This window comes from Onychomys torridus, chromosome 1 (assembly GCF_903995425.1).
Source record: "Onychomys torridus chromosome 1, mOncTor1.1, whole genome shotgun sequence".
Taxonomy (NCBI): domain Eukaryota; kingdom Metazoa; phylum Chordata; class Mammalia; order Rodentia; family Cricetidae; genus Onychomys; species Onychomys torridus.
In genome coordinates, this window is record NC_050443.1 from 79,814,159 (window position 1) to 79,832,181 (window position 18,023).

The following is an 18,023-nucleotide window of genomic DNA, read 5'->3' on the forward strand; positions in this document are numbered from 1 at the left end:
TCTAGTCATCCACTGACTCAAACTGGCGTATCTGCTACCTACCTGAAGACTATACTACTCAGAGTGTAACTCAGAGTGTCCGTCACTGCTCGTGCCTGACCTGGCACTGAAGTCTTCCTATTTTACCTGTAGCAATTCTGCATCTTCCTTAAATCACCACCTTACTCTTCCCACTAGACTCCGTCTCCACTCTCTCCTCCACTATTTCACTCTTCACTGGTCCTAATTAATCAAAGCCTCGCCAACCCACTTGTACTTCACAGTTTGACTCTGTCCTGTCTCCCTAATCTCTTTTCTCACCAGTTTTCTGTGTTTAAGTTTTAGCCAAATGTGGAAGCCTCCTAAAATTCCACCTCTCTTTAAACACACACACACACACACACACACACACACACACACACACACACACACACACACTGGATAAATCACAGAGGCAGGGTTATGCCTGAGTCTCTAGTCTGTGTACCCTCACCCATTCCTATGTCTCTATTGTGCCACCTATGAAGATGCAAAAAGAAATGCGTTATAACAATGGGTTATATGCAGAAGAATGAAGAGAAAAGCAGGAGTGAAAGGTCATCCTCCCTGCAGAGCAAGTTCAGGACAAGCCTGGGATGCATGAAACCCTGTCTCAAACAAAACAAAATGACAACAACAACAAACACCCATCTCTAAGTAGTTCACCAGACACATAGTGCCATAAACCCATCCTGGACTGAATGCTGAGGATGCAAAGATTAAAATACAACCTGTTTTTAGGGGCTCACAGTCTACAAAAGATCTATTTTTTTTTCCTTTTTCGAGACAGAGTTTCTCTGTGTAGTTTTGGTGCCTGTCTTAGATCTCGCTCTGTAGACCAGGCTGTATAAAATATCTTAAGGACTTAGATCCTGTCTGCTTTATTTCAGCATCTAGCAAAGGATTTATAGATTTATAATCTAACCTCTAACCTCAATTTTCAGAGCTGATTGACTCTATGTGAATCACTCTGACATTCAATTGCCTAATAATAACTGAGAATAGATACCTTCTATTGAGTGACTACTATGTGCAATGTATAATGCTCAGTGCATTATTTAGCCATGAACTTGTCTCTTTAAATAATTTTGTGTTAGTTGGGGTTCTCCAGAGAAACAAATCTAAAAGGATATGTATGTACAAACACACACACACACACACACACACACACACACACATACACAAATGTGAACCTATTTATCTATATACATATCTGTCATGTACCTATTCAGATTTTATTGTAAGGAATCAGCTCATATTATTATGGAGATTGAGAAGTCTCAAGATCTTCAGAGTGAATTGGCAGGCTGGAGACCCATTAGGGTCTAAGGCCTGAGAGCCATGAGAATTGATAAATGTAGTTACACTCTGAAGGCTGGCAAGCAATATAAAGGTCTTATATTTCAGCCTGAGCTGGATGGCAGGAAACAAATGATATCCCATGTCAAAGGACATCAATTAGTAAACATTCTTTTATTTGGAGGAAGGTCAACATTTTGGTTCTATGTAGGCTTTCAACTGATTGGATAAGGCCCACTCACATTAGGGAGGGCAATTTGCTTTACTTATTCTATTCATTTAAATGTTAATTGCATTCCAAAACATCATAACAGAAACATACAGAATGTTTCACCAAGTATCTGGTTGCCACATTGCTCAGGAAAGTTGGCACATAAAATTGACCATAATAGCCTCCTTGTCTTCTGCACCAGATGGGAGAAATAGATTTATCTACACAGCTGTTGGTGGCTCTTTGGAATTTCATCCTAGGGAGTGTAGATGAAGCACTAGGATCTTGGCAGGAATGCTGACAACAAACCACACTGTCACTGAAGCCTAATTCATATTTACCATGTTTTTTGTCTTTTTATGTTTACCATTTTAAAAAGGATTTTGTTTTTGAGACAGGTTTCTCTGTATAGCCCTAGCTGTTCTGGAACTTGCTCTGTAGACCAGGCTGGCCTCAAACTCACAGAGATCCACCTGCCTCTGCCTCCATACTGCTTGCATGTATAGAGGATTTTATTTTTATTTATGCTGCGTGCGTGTCTGTGTTTATAAATGTGCACTTGTGAGTGTAGGTACCCCAGGAGGAGAGAGAGCGTGTCCAACGCGCAGAGGTGAAGCTAAAGGAGGTTGTGAGACTTCTGACACAGGGGCTGCAACCTAGCTCAGGTCCTTTGCAAGAGCAGTGGGCTTCTCAACAGCTGAGCAGTCTTTCCAGCCCCTAGTCACCAGCTTTTGCACCTTTTCTTTGTTAAGAACAGCAACAGTAGCCAGCCTGGTCTACAGAGTGAGTTCCAGGATAGCCGGGGCTGTTACACAGAAGAAACCAAGCAACAAAACAAGGCAACAATAGAAAAAATCATAAAAGAGATCACCACATATTTGTTATTTCACTCAATGCTGACTTTATTATGTACTCACAGACTCCCTCTACACAGAGTTTATATGCCTAGCTTGGTATCCTGAATTTCTTATTGCTCTATAATAGTTTATACGTGCCATTTAAGGGCAGGAACCATGGGATATTCATTTTTGTGTTCCCAGGATTCTATCCAAGGAGCAAAAAGTATTTCTAGGAAAATAGTTGGTAGCTGGGTGTGGTGGCATAAATTCTAATCAAAGCACCCTGAAAGCAAACACAAATTCAAGTCCAGTCTGGTCTACACTGGATACTCTATCTCAAAAACAATACAAGGCTGTTTTTATTGTGTAAATAAATAAATTGGTACGTTGACATTATCTCATGTAAGAAGGGGTGTGTCAGAGTGAAAACATTTCACATAAACAAGGCTGCTTGAAATTCAGCTCTCAGTTCATAGATCCCAGACAAGTCTTTTAATCTCTTGATTTCTCAAATCTTTATCTGTAACACCGGGCAATATCTCTCTAGGAGGCTTGTGAAGAATAAAGTGAGCACAAAGTATCACACACAGTGGCCACTCAATAAAATTATTATGAGGGAATGGAATGTTAGGAAGGTTCACACAGGGTTAATCAGCTCCCTAAATCGAGATTGCAAATCAAGTTTTCTATGTTCTATATTCGACGCTGGAATGAATCAGATACGAGTCCTAAAGGATTTCAATCAAATATGAGGAAGAGACAGTAAATAATATATAGTCTCATAGGTGAAATACCAAAATTATGTGAAAAGCACTCGAGTAACAAAGAATGGCAACTAATACTGCCCAGAGAAATCACAGGGAGCGAGACACACCCTGGGATGACAGTGGAATTTAGGGAGATTTCTATTCTTTGGGTTTTTAAAAACTGCCGGAACCAAGGTGCTGCGGGCGTAGAGAGAATCTCGGTCGGATTTTGTAGACGGACCAGATAAAGACTTTTCCGGCCGTGTTTCAGAAGCTCAGGGGTCGTGACTGGTGGGGCTGATCTTCGGTTTGCTCAGAAGCTGCAGTAAGCAAGAATGAGCGGAACCCTGGGAAAGGTAACGCAGATTCCACGCACGCTGGGTGCAGGGGAGGCGGAAGAAAAGCAGAGCTGGAAGGTGGTGGCGAGCAGATATCCGGGCCTAGAACTCTGCGAACAGGCCCGTCCCAGCAGTCCTTGCGGTGTTTCACTGTCAATTCCTCCCTCCGCCAAGGGTGAACTTTGCAGTCTCGCGCCACGCCCCCTCCCTTGTCACTTGGCTGCTTTGGCCAGGAAGAGCCCACTTAGGGAATTAGGACGCCGGGATATAGACCCCATAAATTGTCTGACCTTGGGCAGGTCATTTCATTTTTACATTTAACCAACTTTAAGAATCTTACTTTGCTGAAGTGGTTGGGATATGAATGAAGTTATTCGGTGATGAGGAACATGATAATGATAAACTACATGGGGAAAAAAAAAACAACAACCTTATTTAAGAATCTGTCAAAAAAAACCAGACTGAACCAACAATTTTGTTGTTACTCTTTGGCTTCCAAAATCTTATTTAAGAGACTATGGAAGAACTAGCTGAGCCTTCATTTTGTTTGTTTGTTTGTTTGTTTGTTTCCCCCTCCTTCTTCTCCTCCCAGTCCCTCCTCCACCCAGCCTTCATTCTTTTTATGAGACAGGGGTCTTAACTTGTAGCCCGCACTGCTCTTGAACTTACAGTCCTTCTGCCTCAGCTTCCCCAGTGCTTGGATCACAGGCATATTCCACTGACCTAGCCAAATCACTATTCTTAAATCCGGTTCCTATTTCTCTCTTACCATAACAAATTTAACAGATCTCAGTTGGGCTTTTCATTTGTATCGTGCTGCTTAGATTTTTGATATTCTCTTTCTCTCATCATATCAAGATTTTATTTTAGGCATTAATTGTAGACATTAAATGTAAGAATAAATCTGTCATTGCCATTTATGGGTGTGGGATTAAACTTGAATGTCTCTAAACTTGAGTTTCTCTCTTCATCCTTTATGGAAGGACTCACTGGTTCTCTAGCCAATTTGTGAGAACAGGTCTGATACAAAGATAATAGAAATAAGTCAATTTCAACATTCCAGTCTATTCTCTGGTTCTGTTTGTCTTCCTTCCAAGGAATCCTGGAAGGGAGGATCAGTGTTTTGAGAATGTGATTCCCAACTATCCATACTCCAGAAGAGCCTTTGGAAACCTGACATTAAGACTATCGTCTGACAAAGTCAGGCATTGGGTAGTGCCTTTAATCCTAGAACTTGGGAAGTAGAGGCAGGAGGATCATGAGTTCAAGGACAGCCTTTGTTACAGATTGAGTTTGAAGCCCTGTCTCAAAAAAATAAAAAAATAAAAAAAACAAGCAAATAAATAAATAAATAAAAACCCAATAAGTATGATAGAGGATACTGTAAGCAGACTGAGTACTTTGTAAGAGATGAAAGATGGTGCTAATAGAGATATTGGTATTTTGTAGTCATTTGTATAGTTTTATTGTTCTTCACATATTATTAAGCAATCCCAGCAGACAGAATAGATGTGGACATTCAAATGTCAGTGGTTAGAAAATCTGTGCTCCTAATGACCTATAGGAAAATAGATGTTGATGGTCAATACAGTCGTGTTGGAAGAAGACAGCCACAGGAAACACTAGAAGCAGCAATATTTGAAAGATCTTAAACAAACTTGAAAGCATTGATCATTGTATTCAAATACTTGAGGTGCTAGTGTGAAGAACTGTGTTTATTCTGTTATACAAGAGTGGGGAACTAGGTTCAAACCATGGAAGACACAGGGAGATTGGTTTAGATTTTCTAGATGTGAGACCCTTCTGATAGTAAGAGGTGTCTGCAAATGTTTGGGTTCTGAACCAGGGTGGTGTTTAAGTAGCAGATGAATTGTTATGGATGGGGCACAGGGGTGCTGTTAGCCCTATGGGTACTGGCTAAGGACAGTGAAGAGAAAGTGAAGCTTCTGGGTTTCTTTTCTTATTGCCTCCTATTCTCTTCTTCCTCTTTTGAATTAGGCTACTTTGTTTTATTTTATTGAGCTAGTATCTCACTTTTTGCCCAGGCTGACCTTGAACTTCCAGGTTCAAGTGATCCTCCTGCCTCAGTCTCTAGGTATTTGTCATTTCACTCAGTTCAACTTGACATTTCTAATGGGTGAATCCAAGCAGGAACTACCCAGTGCAAAAGGAATCTTCCTGGAGAGGTGGTTCAGTGGTGGGAGCATTTGCAGCTCTTCAGTTACAGGTTCACTCCAGCATGTAACTTCAGCTGCAGGGGACCCCAGGCTGTCTCCTGGCCTCTGTGGGAACTGCATGTATGTGGTACATACTCAACATCAATAGAAATAAAAAATAATAAGTCTAAAAAACTACATACCCTTTGTAAGAACTGGAATGCATGTCAGGGTGTTGTTTAGTCCAGGGAAGAGCCATCATGTAATAGCAGAACTTGCCTTGCAATGATAGGATATGCTAGATCAGTGGTTCTTCAACCGATCTTAACATGCACTATGTCCAGGTATCCTTTGAATATCTTGAGTGTTTATGTTGTAAATATTAGAATTCTATGACTTCTGATTCTTTTTCATTATTATTTTTTTTTCAAGTAGAGCTACATTCTGGTAGCTTAGCCTGGCCTCAAATTTGGAATCCTCCTGCCTCAGCTTCTGAGTACTGGGATTTCAGGGGTGAGCTACGAGATCCATTTTAATTTTCATTTCTTTTTTCCCTATTTTGAAATTAATTTCTTTTTTAGGCAGTCTCATGTAATGGGGCTAGCCAATGAATTCTGTATAGACAAGGCTTGCTATGAATATCTGATGCTCCTACCTCCACCCAAGTGCTGGGATTACAGGTGTTTGCCACTATGTTTGGTTTTATGTGGTGCTAGATGAGCACTATACATACTGAGCTATATCCTCAGCCACTAGGAAATTTTTTCTTAAGTTGGCAAAGTAATGTGTTTCAATAGTTTTTTCATATTCCTGTATGTGTGTGTGTTGACAGAGAGACAGTCTTACTGTGTAGCCCTGCCTGGCCTTGAAGGTATGAGATCCTTACTTACATCAGCCTCTCAGGTTCTGTCATTTCTTTCTTTAGATAACTTACCAACTATTCTCTTCCATGCATTCCCTGCCTTCCCAAGTGGCTACTAAATAAATGTCTTGTTAGATTTAGTTATGTATGTATGCATGTGTGTGTTTTTATATGTTAGCACAGTTTTAGATTTACAGAAAATAAGATAGTACAGAGGATACCTATGCATCCTACACCCTGTTTCCAGCTAATGCCTTACATTAGTAAGGTACATTTGTAAAATTATTGGCTCAATATTGATTTCTTATTATTAACTAAAATTCATTGTTTATTTAGATTTCCTTAGTTTTAAAAACTCCATCTTTTTCTGCTTCAGCTTTCCTTCCAAGATACCACATTACATTAAGTTGTTATATCTCCTTAGATTTCACTTGCTTACTTTAGGATTATGTTTGCATGCTTTTTGCTGTTTAGAACTGTGAGGTTAATTATCTTTTGAGGTCATCATATTGCTAAGTAATGCCATCCAATAGTTTTGACACTGAAAGATTGATTTCTCTCTTCACGGTCAGTGTCTGTAGTTTTCTTATGCATTAGCAAAGATCTGTAGAGTCTATGTTACACTGATGTAACTTGCTATGAATTATTTATTTTTAGGTCTGTTAGAATTCGCAATTCAGCTTCTAAAGACTGTACTCTTTGGCTTAGCCTTCTTTGTTTCCTTAATAGCATTTACCACGTTTGTAATATTTTATGTGTTTGTTTTGTATGTTTTCCAAGGCAGAACAGAATGCAAGTTCCATAAATAAAAATTATCATCTTTGTTTGTTCATTGAACCCCTGTTGCCTAGCACATAACCAGTCTCATGGTAGCTGCTCAGAAATATTGGGTGACAGGACAATAGTTAAATGTAATAGCAGCCAAAGCTAATTGCCTATATTTTTTGTTATGGTAAAATCTATGTTTTTCCCTCGTGCAGTTAATAGTTTAGTAATAACATTGTATACTCACATTATTTGATTATATAAAAGGATACCCCAGATGCTGGAGTTTGGATAGGGGAACTAGTAATTTAGAGCCTTAACCATTGCACTAAAAAAGCATTTATCTGCATATTACACTTTTTTTTTCTTTTTGGGTTTAAGTTTTTTGTTAAAGCGGTTAATTTATTTGCTGTTAGCATACTTCATAGAAGTATGTCAGATAATGCAGATGACACAGTCACATGACTTTTATTTAGCTTTTCAAATGAAAGATATTCCGCTCTATAATGAAGATGAATTGCTTCAGTACTTGACAGATCTAGTTAATGGCGTGAATCTTGACACTTTTTATTCTAGTAGTATGTGATAAAGGAATGTCAAACTACATAAGTCCTAAAATCTCCTTCAGGAGAATCTATTGTTGTTATCAGGCTGTTGTCTGGAAGGCCAGAGGGACTTTTAGGAATGTCATTAAGTGGTTTACAGTGGTTTTTACTGCAAATATAATTGTTATTGATTATTAGGAAATAGGATGGCAAGGAGACATGCATACCTAATACTGCTTTTTTCACTTCATAATACTTTTTTCTGTCAACATTTTTACAACATTTTTTCTGTCAACAACTACAATGTATTAGATAGGGAAAAAGTATCAGAGGCTAGTGATCTTAAACACTGAAATAGTATAGTATCGGTCACCCTCTTGTCTTGGGTCACCCTCTGAAAATTCCTTATGGATAGGGTCTATTAAACCACTTAAAGTTTTTCAGTAAAGTACTTAAGTGTTTATTAAGCACTCTATTTTCCAGACCTCTTAGAAAAATTTTTACATTTAATTTTCATAATAGCACTATATACAATAAATCCTGTTTATTGTTTTTATTTTATAGATAAGGAAGCTGAAACATAAAAAGAGGTTGAGTAATTTGCCAAAGGTCAGTGGCCAGTACTGACATAGGAAACTAGTACATTGTGCTCTTAATCACTATCAAGTTTTAAGGTTTAAAAATAAGATACAGAAAATATTTCCATTGGGACTCTTTAATTTGCAAAATGAAGCTGCAAGAAGGACAAAATGGCCTGATAACTATCTAATGTAGTAGCTCTCAAACTGATCTACTGACCCCCAGAGATCTCACAAGAACCTGCAAGGGGGGATCCATAAATCCCAGAGGGGTCCAGAATATTAAGATATATGCTTTTCCACTCTTATTACCTTATAAGTAAATAGTGTAGTTTCTAAGAGCCTACCTGGTATGTGACACATGTCAGAAGCAGCTATAAGAATATGACTGTATTCTGTTGAGTTACACATTAAGGAATTTTGCAAATAATTTAAAATATGCCAATCTCATTAAGTTTTTGTTTGTAAAATAGTTGTTTTCATAAAAATTATGTTGACATGCAATGAGATTTATTACTATTTTAGATCTATTAAGTACTTTTAATTTTTCATAGTTAGATTTCAGTATAGTGAATACTGATGGAATCTACATAAACAGAATTCTTTAGTGTCCTCAACAATTTTTAAGAACTACCAATCCAACCACAAATAGTGGTACTTGCCTATAATCTCAGTACTTAGGAGGTAGAGGCTAGAGGATCAGGAATTCCAGGTTCTCCTCAACTACATAGGTATTATCCACTGAGCCATCTGGCTGGCCCTACCTTATTTATTTATGTCAAAGTTCCCACTGAACCTAAAGTTTACCGATTCATCTAGACTGGCTGGCCAGCAAGCTCCAGGAATCTTGTCTCTGCATCTGCAGTGCTGGGATTACAGGCATACACATTCTACCTGCCTTTTTTTTTTTTCAAATGTCCAACCCGGGCACTTAATGCCCAAGTGCTTTGCTTTGCTGACTAAGTCATTTCCCTAGTCCCTAGGTTGCTCCTTCCTAGAGTTAGGAACAGTGATGAATGCTTGTAATTCCTGCACGGGCAGTTGAGACACGAAGATTGCTGCAAGTTTGAGGAAAACATGAATTACATAATGAATTCAAGGCTCCCCTTGACTATATAGTGAGACTGTCTCAAAAAGGGGGTGGGGGCTTTTAAGAGCATTTGTTTTGCAGAGAACCCAGGCTTGATTCCCATCCTGGGCTACAACCATCCATAATTGAATCAATGGAACCAATGCCCTCTGACCTCCCTGGGCACTAGGCCTGTATGTACATGGCTCATATACATGCAGGTGAAACATTCATACACATAAAATAAATCTAAAAATACTATCTTTTAAAAAAGTAACAAAAAGGACTGGGTTTGATGGTGTATTCCTTTAATCCTGGCACTTGAAGAGGCAGAGGCAAGTGGATTTTGGTGAATTTGAGGCCAGTGTGGTATAAATTATGAGTTTTAGTCTAACCAGGGCTACATACTGAGATCCTGTTTCAAAAAGTAAAAAGTGAAGGAGTGGAGATACATTTCATTGATGGAGCTCTTGCCTAGCATATGGATGGGAGGACTTAGGACTTAAACTCTTCCCAAGCAATTTTGAGGGATGAAAAATACAATTAGAAAAAATTACTTTTTACTCATTTTTCTTCTCCTTCTCCTCCTCTTCCTCCTTTTGAGCTGAGGATCGAACCCAGGGCCTTGCGCTTGCTAGGCAAGCACTCTCCCACTGAACTAAATCCCCAACCCTCTTCATCTTCTTCTTTTTTTTTTTTTTTTTAAAGGATGTGTTCTATGTGTGTGTGCATGTATTTGTGTATCATGTGCATTCATGGCCTACTGAGGTCAAAAGAGAGGGTATTGTATCCCCCTTGGAACTGAGTTTAAGAGACAGTTGTAAGCTGCCATGTATGTGAGTGTTGAGACTTGAACCTAGATCCTATAGAAGAGCACCAAATGCTCTTAACTGCTGAGCCATCTCTCCAGCCAGTGTGTATGCATTTGTATGTATGTGTAAAGGCGAGAGGTCAACCTCAGGTGTTATTCGCTCTTCAGGAGCCATCCACCTTAATATTTTAAGACAGTTTCTTACTTGGACCTGGAGTTTGTCAATTAGGCTAGGCTGGCCTGCCAGTAATCTTTAGGGATTCACTGGTCTCTTCCTTCCCAGTACTGGGATAACAAACTATACCCAGCCTTACTATAAGTGCTGGAGAGTGGCCTCACACTTACATACCAAGCACCTTACTGATGGAGCTTTCTCCCTAGTTTTATTCTCCCCCTCCCCCCCCCTCTTTAAGACAAGGTCTCAAGTAGTCCTGGATGACCTTTAAAAAAAAATTAGGGGCTGAAAAGGTGGCTCAACAATTAAGAACACTTGCTGTTCTTTTCAGCCCCTAATTTTCTCTGAAAAACAAGCAGAAACAGGAGCAAGCAGGCATACACTGCTATCATCCCAGCATTTAAGAGGTTGAGGCAGGCTGGGTGGGGGGTGGTGCACCTTTAATCCCAACTCTCTTGGGAGGCAGAGGCAGGCTGACCTGAGTTTGAGGCCAGCCTGGTCTACAAAGTGAGTTCCAGGACAGCAAAGACCAAACAGAAACCCTGTCTTGAAAAAAACAAAACAAAAACAAGTCTTGTGTACATAGTGAATTTAGGTTGCAGCAGGCATGTTTTGTTTTGTTTTTTGGAGACAGGAATTCACTGCCTAGCACTGTTTGACCTTGAATTTACTATGTATGCTGGGCTGTTCTCAAATTTACAGAGAATGCCCACCCTTTGCATTTCCAGTGCTGAGATTAAAAGCATGCCCCACCATGCCCTGCTAATTTTATTTTTATGTGTATGAATATTTTGCCTGCATGTTTATATGTAAACCATGGGCATGTCTGGTGCCCTCTTGAGTTCAGAAGAGAGTGATATTAAAGTTATAGACAGTTGGGAGCTGCCATGTGGGTAGCAGAAACCAAATCTTCATCCTCTAAAAAAGCAGCAAGAAGTGCCCTTAACCCCACTGAGCCATTTGTCTGGCCACATAGGTTGTTGTAAATTCGTCTCTCCTTTTTTTTGTCAATGTCCTGTCTGAAGTCCTCAAAAACAATAATAAAAAAATTACTGATTTTTGACTATCTGCTTCTGTTTAAGAGATAAACACAATTTTTTTATTTTTTACCTGTTCTATAGATACTGGATTTCACTTGTAGGCCCATTTGAGTTATTTTTTTTGCAGTGCAGGTTCTAATGTTAGGTCTTTAGTTCTTGTTGACCATATTTCCTGTAGAACTACTACCTTTCTGGACAGAGTAATCCTGGTTGACATTATTGTTTCTCTCACATGCCCCCCGTGGTGTGTGTGTGTGTGTGTGTGTGTACACACGCGTGTGCGTGCACATGCCGCAGGTCAGAAGACAACATTGGATGTTGTCAAGTCTTGTCCTCCCTGTTTTTAAGACGGTCAGGCTAGGCTGGCTGACAGACCAGGGAGCCCCAGGAAACCTCCTGCCTCTTCCTCCCCAGTGCTAAGATTATAATATGCCTACATGGCTAGCCCCTCTCCTCTTTAAACCTTCCTTTTGGGGATCAAACTCAGATCCTCTTGCTTGCTTGTGCAAGTACTTCACTGAGCTCTCTTCCCAGCCCACTATTATTATTGTTTTTGTCAGTTTGCGAAGGTAGGCTGGAGGAGGCAGTGTCTCACTATTGTGTAGTGCTGAAAGTTGAACCATGGACTTTATACATACTAACTAGGGAAACATTTTCCTAACTGCTATGTTCTCAGCCACAGTAAATGGGTTTCTGTCTCTGTGTTTTTGTCGGGTCTCCCCACATACACATCCCCCTTTGTCTTTATATAGCATAAGCTGATCTGGAACTTGCGATATTTCTGCCATAGTCTCATGAGTGCTAGTACTACCAGTATGAGCCACCATGCCTGGGTTATGAATTTCTTGTTCATAGCCATACTTTTAGCTTAAAGTAGTGAAAAACAGAAAATGGAGATTTACTCAATGTATGGTGTATTTGAAAAGTTAAAGCCAGGGATTGGAAAGATGGCTCAGTGGTTAAGAGAGTTGTTCTTCCAGAAGATCCTAGTTTTATTCCCAGCACCCACACTGCAGCTCACAAGTACCTCTAACTTCATTTTCAGAGGATTCAACATCCTTCGCTGGATTCTTCCGGTACCAGGCACACATGTGACGCACAGGCATATACATAGGCAACACACCTATACTCATAAAATGCAAATTTTTAAAAAAGAAAAGATAGGCTTGGCTGCCCATACCTGTAGTTTCTGCACTCACAAGCTTGAGGCCAGCCTGGTCTACAGTGTGAGATCAATGGGGGTCTTTTTTAAGTTAATTTGTGGTTTTGCATTCTTAAGATAATTTCCTTTGGGAGAGGGTCTGACAGATGGCTCAGTAGTTAATAGCATTGGTTGTTCTTCCAGAGGGCCTGGGGTCCATTCTCATTACCTACACAGTGATTCACAACCATCTTTAACTCCAGTTCCAGGAGATACCACATCTCTTCTGGCCTCTGAAGGGTACCAGACATGCACATAAGTGCAAACTAAACACTCATCACATAAAATAATAAGTAAATAAATAGATATTTAAAATTTTACAGTATATGTAACACTTGTAAATTCCAGCATTTCAGAGGCTGAAGCATGAGAATTTCAAGTTCAGTGCTAGCTTTGGCTATATAGTGAGCTTTTCAGAAAACAGCAACAATAACAAAAAACTCATACTCAATATGAATTAATTGAACAAAGTTAAGGAAGGGGAATATAATGACTCAAATTCAGGTATACAGTCAGATCCTGTCTCAAAAAGCTAAGAATGTAGTTCAGAATAGAGTTCTTGATCTGTTTTTTATTTCTAGCGCCATAAAAAGTAATAGGAAAACAAAGATGACAGCATCATCATTGTATTTAAGAAAACTAAACTCTGCTGGGCATGACAGCCCATGCCTTTAATCTCAGCACTAAGGAAGGAGGTAGATAGAGATGGGCCAGCCTAGTCTACATAGTGAGTTACAGGCCAGCCAGAGCTAAGGAGAGAAACCCTGTATCAAAACCAAAACAACTAGCCAAAAAAGAAACTAAATCTTAGCTCTGCCAGCTTATAAATTAATGTGTGTGCGTTTTCTACCTCCTTGAATTTTAGTGCTGTGGATTAAACCCATAGCCCCACAGATTATGTAGAAAATATAGATAGAGTAGTATGTGGGGAAGAGGGTTGAGATTAAGGCTACCATGCTCTTTCCAATCCTTGCACATCTCTATGTGTTTAGCAATCCAGAGCCTCTCCGGTTCCTGTCTTAAAATTTTTATAAGGAAAATTCTCTACTTTGGCTATTACTGTTTAGCTTAACCCTCTGCTTCTATTCTCTTCCTAGAGATGGGGCTAAAAGTTCCATCTCTAATCATCTGATTGGTTCTGGCTACTAGTTTCTCATCCTTGAGATTTTCAGAAGTCACCTTATTGACATTAAGTTAGGGTTTATTACAAATAATAAAAAAATGGTCCATTCAGTTTTATTACTTCTATCATAAGAAAAATACAAGGGTTTTACAAGCTGTGTACCTTAAACTTGGAAGAAGACAAAAATACACATTTTTTTAAAGTTATGTTACATCCATAAGTTCATGTTAAGGTCATAATTTTTTTTTTAAGATTTATTTTATTTATTACATATACAGTGTTCTGTCTGCTTGTATGCCTGCAGGCCAGAAAAGGTATCAGGTCTCTTCATAGATGGTTGTGAGCCACCATGTGGTGCTGGGAATTGAACTCAGGACCTCTGGAAGAGCAGTCAATGCTCTTAACCTCTGAGCCATCTCTCCAGCCCCTAAAGTCATAATTGGCAGTATCTTAGCATGTGGAGTTTTGGAGAAATAGTTAAGCTAATACTGGAGAAATTTAACCACAGTAAGAAGGGAAATACCAGACGTTTGAGATCATGTTGAAGCTTCTGTGCACTAAGGAAGGCCAAGGATTGGCCTAAAAAAACAGAAGAAGGTCTGGAAAAGGATTAGAGCAGGTTCATCCTCAGAAGGAATCAACACTGCTAATACTTTTAACTTGTGAGAAAATTAATTTCTATTGCTTAAACTACTTGTTCTTTATTATGGCATCTCTAGTAAATTATGTGTAATGTTATTTTTGCAACAACAACAACAAAAAATCTAGCGCTTCCTGACAACTGTAACAGTAAATATTTATCTTCATTTACTGTTAAACTAACATTTAAAAAAAATTCTATGTGTGTGAGTGTTTTGCCTGAATGTATGTCTGCACCATCTATGTCTCTGGTGCTTGTGGAGACCAGAAGAGGGTGTGGAATCCCCTGGGATTTCAGCTATAACAGTTGTGAGTTGTCATGAATGTCTGGGAATCAAACTAGAGTCAACTGTGAGCTACCATGTGCATGCTTCTAATCAAACCAGGGTCCTCTGCTGAGCTATTATCTCTCCAGCTTCACTACTAACTTTTTTTTTTTTTTTTGAGTAGTCAGATTAGACCCCCTCCTTTTTTTTTTTTTTTTTTTAAATGAAATCCAGCTTTGTTCTTATTTTCAGGTATTAGTGTATTTGTTTTCATATGTAATACTATTACCTAATATTTGGTTATTTGCTATGTCTATCTGTCCTGTTGTGAATGCTTAAGGATTTTAATTCATTTAATTCTAAGAACTTTTCTGAGTGATTGGTTTCTGGACTGGCACAAGGAAAATATAAGATGTTCCTGGAGTTTCTGGTCATGGCAAAATGTAAAGAAGTGCTTAAAAGAGGAAGGGAGCATGTTGAGAGGGCTGAAGAGCAGTGACAGGATTTACTGAATATGTGCAAGGCCTTGGGTTTGATCTTAGCACCACAAAACAAAACTAGAGCCATTCTGAAAAGGTTCCCAGTAGAAAAAGCTGAAATAAGAGGAAAGGAAAGTTTTATACTTACGAAAGACTCTTAATTATGGGCTGACAAGATCGCTCAGTGGTCAAGAGTACTGGCTGCCCTTGGACCAAGGTTCAATTCCTAGTACCCACATGGTGGTTCAACAATCTATAATTCCAGTCCCAGCGATCAGACACCCTCTTCTGGCCCCTGAGGGCATTGCATGCACATTGTATACTAACATACATGCAGGCAAAACATCCATACTCATAAAAATAAATAAATAAAAATTTAAGAATAGTTCTAATTAATAAATCTGATTAGAAGTAAAGTAGATAAAAAATTTTTCCATTAGAACACTAGTAATAAAGGCTGTAGATAAGGTTCCTTTGATGAAAGCTAAAATTAGTGGACAGAGTTTGAGAACAGAATATTTGCTTAAGTTGAAACACTGAAGATAAGTCATATATGAAAGAATTTCCTCACTGAAGTTGTGGAAATATTAGAGTGAGTTTGAAAACATCTGAAGAATGTTTTATTTTTCCAAGTAGACAAATTCTTTTTTTGAGGAGAGGGAGATTTTTCAAGACAGGGTTTCTCTGTGTAGCCTTGGCTGTCTTGGAACTCACTCTGTAGACCAGGCCAGCCTAGAACTCACAGAGATCTGCCTGCCTCTGCCTCCTGAGTGCTGATCAAAGGTGTGCACCACCACCACCCAACTTGACAGATTCTTTTTTGAAGAGCTGATTCCACAGATTCAGGAATATCCCTTCAATATTGAACAGATAATACTCTGTAGAATAATTTTGATAATTTTTTTTTTTTTTTTTTTTTGAGCTAAGGATCGACCCCAGGGCCTTGCGTTTGCTAGGCAAGCGCTCTACCGCTGAGCTAAATCCCCAACCCAATTATTGATAATTAAATATTCACTATTAGTTTTAATTGGTGTTCTTTGCCTCAGTTTATTTTATGCCAGGCGGTGGTGGTGTACACCAGTAATCCCAGCACTCGGGAGGCAGAGGCAGGTGGATCTCTTGTCAGTTCGAGGCCAGCCTGGTCTACAGAGCTAGTCCAGGACAGGCTCCAAAGCTACAGAGAAACCGTGTCTCGAAAAACCAAAAAAAAAAACAAAAAACAAAAAAATTTATGTGCATTGGTATTTCCCCTGCATAGTTGTCTGTGTGGAGGTGTCAGATCCCCTGGAACTAGAGTTACAGACAGTTGTGAGCTGCCATGTGAGTGCTGGGAATTGAACCTGGGTCCCCTAGAAGAACATCCAGTGCTCTTAACCACTGAGCCATCTCTCCAGCCCCTTAACCTTTCTTTTTATCAGAATATCTTAATCACATATTTTTACTTGATTCAGTGTTACATAAGCTATTATAATGATGGGATAGGAAGAAAAACATTACAGAATTTAATGTTGTGTGAAGCTTGTTTCCATAGGAAGGAGCATTTACCTAAGCTAAAGGTAATTGATCAGTCACTTGGAATTTATTCTTATGAAAGGCAATGGTTCACAAATACTATTTATGGAACTGACTGTATTAGATTCCTATACAGAATGTTTTTAGAATATAAATGCTAGGGCTGGAGAGAAGCTCAGCAATTAAGAGCAGTGGCTGCTTTTCCAGATTCTCTGTCCTCAACAGGCAAAACACCCACATAGGTGAAATAGGTGATTTTAAAAATCTGAGAGTTGGGGATTTAGCTCAGTGGTAGAGTGCTTGCCTAGCAAGTGCAAGGCCCTGGGTTGGGTCCTCAGCTAAAAAAAAAAAAAAAACTGAGATCTTGGCTGGGTGGTGGTGGTTCACAACTTTAGTCCCAGCACTCGGGAGGCAGAGGCAGGCAGATCTCTATGAGTTCGAGGCTAGCCTGGTCTACAGGGCGAGATCCAGGACAGGCACCAAAATTGCACAGAGAAACTCTGTCTCAGGAAAAAAACAAAAAACAAAAAAACCCTGATATCTCCCAGTCACAAGCAACTGGGACATAGAGGGTAGTCATAGTCACCAGAGCAGCAGTGGCAGAATGTTGGTGGCTACCAGGCTACTTAGCATAACTGGCAAGAGAGCCATTTCCACCTGGGTGTGTGAGCGCATGAGAGTGTTGTGCAGAGTGAACACTGTGCTCTCCCTGTTTATGTTGATAAGCATGACTACCCCTTGTCTGATGTGGCCATGTTCGCTGCTGTCTGCCAGCCGGAAGGCCCTGAAAGAGAAGGCTGGTTGGGGCAGCTTGTCCAGGGATGAGGAAGTCCAATTATACCACATCCAGTTTTAACTAGAGCTTTGCTGAGAAGAACAGGAGGATTAACAAGTGGAAGACTGTTGTGGGCATAGCTCTTATTCTGATGTGGAAGAAACACTATGTGTACAGCCCCATCCTTCCTACCTTTGATCGAGACTGGGTGGCCAAGCTGATGATGGACATGAAAGTCAACCCCATTCAGGGCTTCTCCACCAAGTGGGACTATGATAAGAACAAGTGGAAGAAGTGAGACCCCCCCACTGCTTGCCAGCTTCCTCTCTGTGGGCATTCTGGAAGCTGCTGTGTCCAATGGTCCATGTTAATAAATGACCAGTTTATGAATTTTTTTTTTTTTCCGAGACAGGGTTTCTCTGTGTAGCTTTTGGAGCCAGCCTATCCTGGTAATTTATCCATTTTCACAGTATTCTGCTAATCTAGAGCATAGAAGTCTTTGTCTAGTGTCTTTAGTTTCTTTTTTCATTGATGATCTTTTCTTTCTTCCTTAGGTTTACTACTAGATACTTGAAT

The 18,023-nt window shown here is 39.5% G+C and overlaps 1 pseudogene; it reads left to right on the forward strand.

The window, feature by feature from the left end:
- The first annotated feature begins 3,448 nt into the window (after positions 1-3,448).
- On the forward strand, positions 3,449-17,745 carry LOC118574857 (annotated as a pseudogene).
- The last annotated feature ends 278 nt before the right edge of the window (positions 17,746-18,023 follow it).